The following is a 7326-nucleotide window of genomic DNA, read 5'->3' on the forward strand; positions in this document are numbered from 1 at the left end:
GTTGAAGCTAGTAGTTCTAAACCACTTGGAATTCTTTGGAATGCGGACTTAGATGTCTTTTATTTCAATGTTAAGCCTCTAACTAAAAAGTCTACCTACACAAAGCGGGAAGTTCTCTCCACCATTGCCAAATTGTTCGATCCGATAGGGTGGTTAGGTCTTGTTTTAATAGTTGCAAAAATGATTATGCAACGTATTTGGTTAGAACACACTGATTGGGATGACTGTCTTCCACCTACAATAGAAAGTGATTGGCAGAAATTTGTCGAGACGTACCAGGACGTCAATTCTATTCAAGTTCCCCGTTGGGTTAAATATACTCCTGACGGTTCAGCAGAGCTGCATATTTTCTCTGATGCCTCAGAAAAGGCATATGCGGGGGTGGTATATATTCGCATCACAGCACGGAATGGTGAAATTTTTACCCATTTGCTATCATGTAAAACCAAAGTCGCTCCCATTAAGTCTATTTCTCTACCACGGTTAGAATTGTGTGGTGCGGTGTTGGCTTCCGAACTCTTCAAGGCCATTACCGCTGAAATGGATATAGACTTTCAGCAATGTTATTTTTGGACTGATTCTACGATCGTCCTTTCTTGGTTAAAGAAAACTCCTTCGACTTGGTCTACCTTTGTTGCCAATAGGGTGTCTAGGATACAAGAAAATATTGGTCAAAATGTTTGGTATCACGTCCGTTCAGAAGATAACCCCGCCGATTTGGGAAGTCGTGGACTAACGCCCGCTGAATTGGCTTCGTCACCTATTTGGTGGCACGGACCAAACTGGCTTCGTTCAAATAGGTCACATTGGAGGTTATCTAATCTGTCTAATGTTGATACTACGCTAGAGATGCGTTCTATAAAGAGTCATTTTTCTTACTTTGAACATTTTGAGGATATTTTAGACCGCTTTTCATCCTTAGATGCTGCCATAAGAAGACTTGCTTTCGTTTTCCGATTTATTGACAAAGTTCGCCCATCTCTCAATCAACCCGTATTTGATAAAAAACATACGACGATTCCTGAGCTCAATTTGACCAAAGCACGTCTTATTATTATGGCTCAAAAGGCATACTATCCCGAAGAATACAATTGTTTATCCAGTGGTAGGCCCTTACATTCGAAAAGCTCAATTTTGTCATTGAATCCAGTTCTGGATGAAGCAGGTGTTATGCGACTAAATGGGCGTTTAGCTCGATCACCTACTCTTACTTACTCTGAACAAAACCCTATTCTACTTCCTTATAACTGCCGATACTCTCGACTGTTAGTTGAGCAATTTCACACTATTTCCATTCATGGCGGAATTCAACTTATGATGCGTCTACTACGCAGTGAATATTGGATTCCGCGATTAACAACCCTTATTCGTAAAGTAATTAGGCAGTGTAAACCATGCTTGTTAGAGAAGAAAAAGTCTTGTACACAAATTATGGCGGCTCTTCCTCCGGAGAGAACGGCCATAACTAGACCATTCGAGACTACTGGTGTAGACTTCGCAGGTCCATTCGACCTAAAATCCTTTACAGGTAGATGTTGTAAAATAACCAAAGGTTATGTTTGTGTATTTGTCTGCTTCTCTACAAAGGCAATACATCTTGAAGCAACATCGGATCTATCTACAACAACGTTTTTAGCTGCGTTTCATAGGTTTATTTCACGACGCGGATGTCCAAAGAACATCTTTTCCGACAATGGCGCCAATTTCGTTGGCGCTTCTCGGGAATTAGAGCGTGAAATGAAATCGGTAATAAATGCAAGCCGAGACCGAATATGTTCCGCTTATCAGTATCAACAGCTTGCATGGAGTTTCATTCCAGCGGGGGCCCCACATATGGGGGGTCTGTGGGAAGCTGCGGTGAAAAGTTTTAAACAACATTTTCGAAAGCAAGCTAAAAATTTAAAATATACATTTGAAGAATTCTCAACTATTTTGTCAAGAATAGAAGCATGCCTGAATTCTAGACCACTTTGTCCGATGAATGATAGTCCGGATAATACTTTAGCTCTCACGCCAGGACATTTTTTGATAGGCTCTCCAATTCTAGCTCCACCCGAACCATTAATTCATGAATCTCCCTTGGATATCGTCAATCGATTTCGAAAAATTAAAGCGCTTACTCATCAATTCTGCCTTCGGTGGAAAGATGAGTATTTGAAAAGCCTTCATAAACGCTATAAATGGAAATTTCCGCAGCGCGATATTCAAACGGACGATTTAGTAGTGATTCGACATGAACAATTACCCCCAACCGCTTGGAAATTAGGTCGCGTTACTAACGTGTATCCCGGCACAGACTGTCGCGTTCGTGTCGCAGACGTTAAAACCGATAACGGCATTGTACGACGACCGGTGGTTAAGCTGGTCGCTTTGAAGTATTGTTAGCTCTTTCACTGTCGCGCCATCTCTATCTTTTCACAGAATGGAAAATTTAAAGAAGATGGTTGCTACACCTCTTCCTGACTATGAGGATGACGTCCCCATGTCCGATGAGGAAAGAGAAGTCGATGATATTGTCATGGTTCCGCTCACTGACTTGGATCCCACTCCTAAGAATGACACTGGTACTGAAGCAGAAGTTGCCGCTCCTCCTTCCGAGGACTCGACTCCAGTGTGCGTCGCTGATTCGCAGCCCATTAATAAAGATATGACCGGGATGTCGGCTGAGCCTGCCACTCCTCCACGGGAGACTGCACGGGTTGGTTCAGACGTACGCTCGTCAGGCAAAGACCCAGTGGCGACGCCGAAATCAACTGCGGGCTCTTCGGGTTCCACTCGGCATAGGTGCGGTAAGTGCCACCAAAGACATCACCTACGTCAATGTCGAAGCTTCAAAAGGCTCCCATTGGAGAAGAAAATACGGACGGTGCTCAAACTCCATCACTGTTCCAATTGTTTGGACTCCAGTCATATGCTTCGTGATTGCAAGAAGAATTCTGCTTGCCAAGAATGCAGTGGCCGACACCACACCCTACTTCACCCTTCTTCCCCCCTCACACAGCAAGAAGTGAAGGATAATCGTCCGTCTACGTCAACGCGTAGCCATAAACGTCCGTCCGCCTCGGCTCGTCCGTCCGAAACGACATTCGTCAATCCCATTCACAGTCTGGCAATTCAACCAATTGTCACTTTGGGACCCACAATACGTGCACAACTCGTGCTAAATTCACGGCCAGCACATGTCCGAGCACTTCTGGACCCATGTGCAGGAAACAGCCGAATCTGTAAGTCACTGGTCCAGTCGTTGCGGTTACCATCCATTCCAATTGGTCCAGACCGTTTTGCCCAAATTACCTTGGCGTCGTGTTACGACAGATCGCAGAAGGTGTTGGTGTCAGCCAGGATAATGGGATTAACCCATATTGTGTCTCCTTCTGAATCCGCATCGGAGACTATTAAAGAGCATTTCGGCGGAATGATGTTGGCAGATCCCGAGTTTTTTAGAGCTTCGCATGTTGCGTTGGTGCTGGGTGCAGAAGTGTACCCCAGGATAATGAAACCGCAGACCTATATGAGTCCAGGGTTCCCATGGGCCCAACTTACCATTTTCGGATGGATTGTTACGGGTCCATGCCCAATGTGATTTCCTTGGGTCACTGCATCCGAGCTTGCCCGCGCCATTTTTATTTTTCCCTTGAGGGCAATATTCTATTGCCAAACAAATTTAATTGAAACAAGTAAGAACAGACTATAGTCGGACGGGGCCGACCATGTGATACCCTATACCACTATCCCTGTGCACTAGCTTTCCGGGCTAGCTGTTATAAGATGTGCATTAGAAATTTTACCAATTTTCACACAAAAGTTTTGATCAATTTAACCCGCTAAATATTATCCGATCATACCGTTGACTTGCACGCTACTTCTTCATCTCAAACCAAAACTACGTTTAAAATTTCGCGCCGATCGGACTATTATTGCGACCTACAGAGCGGCTACAAAATCGAGCAAAAATTTTGTTTTTGGTCCATTTCATCCCTTTAACATTTCACGATCATCGCCAAAAACTAATCAGTTCTATTCTGGTCCAAACCCGACCTCCATACTAAATTTCGTGACAATCGGTCCATAATTGCGGCCTCTAGCTTGATTACAATTTTTAATGGACGGACAGACGGACGGACGGACGGACACACATCGCTAAATCGCTTTATCTCGTCGAGATATGAAGTTTGGTATACCACATGAGGGGTCTACGACGAATATTTCGCGGCGTTACATGAATTTTTGGGAAAACAAACTTATTATACCCTTTTCCACATTGTGGTATAGGGTATAAAAAAGTATATTAATAAAATTGGAGTTGAATAATAATGAAATAACTTTAATATTGTCGATTGCACCTTTTTATTAAACTTGTAAATACGTATGTAACATAAATTGCAACATAGTAAGATGTTGCAAGGCTGGCGGCAAATGTTTAAACTAAAATCATGCATATTTATATTACGTTGGAATTTTATACATACTAATTTATGCAACTTTGTGATTTCGTCACAAATTTGTGTTGTCAAATTCTAACGAGTGACAATCATGTTTAGCGCCACTTTGCAACACCTTCACTTACTCGTTGTTTTTAAACGTCACTTGTTTTTTGGATTTCGTCCACTTAACTCCCTTGTTAAAAAGGTAAATATTGTTTACAACAATATATGAATATACATACATAAATAAATCGCCAATATTTCTATTGGACAATATACTGCTGAAAATTTCTGTTTGTTTTTATTTATTTTCATTTAGTGGTTACATATTTTTTTCTGTTGCTACGCAAACAGTGACCACTAAGAACTTCAAATGTCAAATTACTGCTAGTTCGGTTTAATATTGCAGCTAAAATCATCAAATTACTGAAAATCGGGAGGTACCGTTATATGGGGATTTTCTTGACAATTTTTGGTGGAGAGGTGCGGTGACCACTAAGAAATTCAAATGTCAAATGTTCAAATTACAGATAATTCGGTTAAAACTTGTTGGTAAATTCTCAAAATACCTGAAATCGGGCGGTAACGTTATATGGGGGCTATTCTAAAACATGGACCTATGTCCACAAGTTATATAAGTTTATTGATATTTAAGAACCCTAAATGTCAATTGATAGCTAAATCGGTCTGAAAATGTAGATAAAAACGTCAAAATACCGTAAATCGGGGGTACCGTTATATGGAGGCTATACCCAAACGTGGGCCTAGTCCACAACTTTTGTTATATAAGTTAAGTTACACTTAAGAACCCTAAATGTCAAATTATAGCTATATAGGTCTGAAAATGTAGCTAAAAACGTCAAAATACGGTAAATCGGGGGTACCGTTATATGGGGGCTAAACCAAAACGTGGACCTATGTCCACAACTTTTGTTATATAAGTTTATTAACACTTAAGATAATGTAGCTAAAACCGTCAAAATACCGTAAATCGGGGGGAACCGTTATATGGGGGCTAAACCAAAACGTGGACCTATGTCCACAACTTTTGTTATATAAGTTTATTGACATTTAAGAACCCTAAATGTCAAATTATAGCTACATCGGTCTGAAAATGTAGCTAAAAACGTCAAAATACCGCAAATCGAGGGTACCGTTATATGGGGGCTATACCAAAACGTGGACCTATGTCCACAACTTCTAATATATAAGTTTATTAACACTTAAGAACCCTAAATGTCAAATTATAGCTACATCGGTCTGATAATGTAGCTAAAAACGTCAAAATACCGTATATCGGGGGGTACCGTTATATGGGGGCTAAACCAAAACGTGGACCTATGTCCACAACTTTTCTTATATAAGTTTATTGACATTTAAGAACCCTAAATGTCAAATTATAGCTACATCGGTCTGAAAATGTAGCTAAAAACGTCAAAATACCGCAAATCGGGGGTACCGTTATATGGGGGCTACACCAAAACGTGGACCTATGCCCACAACTTCTAATATATAAGTTTATTAACACTTAAGAACCCTAAATGTCAAATTATAGCTACATCGGTCTGATAATGTAGCTAAAAACGTCAAAATACCGTATATCGGGGGGTACCGTTATATGGGGGCTATACCAAAACGTGGACCTATGTCCACAACTTTTGTTATATAAGTTTATTGATACTTAAGAACCCTAAATGTGAAATTATAACTAAATCGGTTTAAAAATGTAGCGAACTTGACCTGCCTGCAAAGAAAAACGCATTTTCCCAAAATTTCAGCGTCCTATCTCCATTTTTGTGGATGCTAGAGTGATTACCACAGACGGACGGACGGACGGACGGACGTGCTTAGATCGACTTAGAATTTTACCCTGATCAAGAATATATATACTTTAAAGGGTCGCAAATGAGTATTTCAATGCGTTACAAACGGAAAAACAAACTTAATATACCCTCCATACTATGGTGGAGGGTATAAAAACTCATACAAGCTTGTGGATAATTGTAGTGTTTTTCAGACGGAGATTCTTGCATCTGAATTGGTGAAAGGGCTTGAAGACAGTGACTATATATGTCGATAGTCAAGCGGCTCTCAAGTCATGGATTATAAATTCAAGAGCTATTCTTGATTGTAGGGGAGCTCTGCTGGATATACATAATATCGTAAAGCTATGTTGGGTTCTGGGTCACAGCAACATCATGAGAAACGAGGTAGCAGACGAACTGGCTCGAGATGGCTCTAGGTCTATTGACTTATCAGTTGATGAAACCGTCCGTCCACCGAAGTGCCACTACATCGGCAAACTTCGGGAGATCTTCAATGAGAAAGCACATCAAAGATGGCTATTGGAACCTGGTTGTAGGCTATCCAAGGCATTCTGGCCTGTGGTTTCTCTTCAATGAACGGCTTTCCTCCTCTCATTTGATATGTTATGGATGAAAATCGCGGTGGGACTTATAACAGGTCACTGCAGAGTGGGCTCCCTAACTTCAAAATGGGACGACAGTGGCATTGACTAAGGCAGACTATGTGAAAATGCGGAGGAGATAGAGACTGTCGAACATCTGCTTTGTAGGTGCCCAATGTTGCAAACAAGGAGATACCGTACACTAAGCAGATATGACATAGACACTCTGACCTTCCTGTCTAACATAGATACTATCGTCCTACTCAACTTTGCCAGACATCTAGCATGGCTTGGCAAAGATCCTTAACAACCCTTAATAATCAGACTCATTTCACCCTTCCAGATAATTCCTTGGAGTCAATCTCAACATCTCCTATACTCACCATCATCTCTATCCTATCATTCTCATCTCATCAAGCTGCATCAACACTCTATCATCTCTTTCATCTTTAATCGTCTCAACAACACACCTCCATCATCTTTAAATCATCATAC

Source organism: Musca autumnalis, unplaced genomic scaffold (assembly GCF_047663935.1).
Source record: "Musca autumnalis isolate F117 unplaced genomic scaffold, ASM4766393v1 scaffold_2, whole genome shotgun sequence".
Classification (NCBI taxonomy): Eukaryota; Metazoa; Arthropoda; class Insecta; order Diptera; family Muscidae; genus Musca; species Musca autumnalis.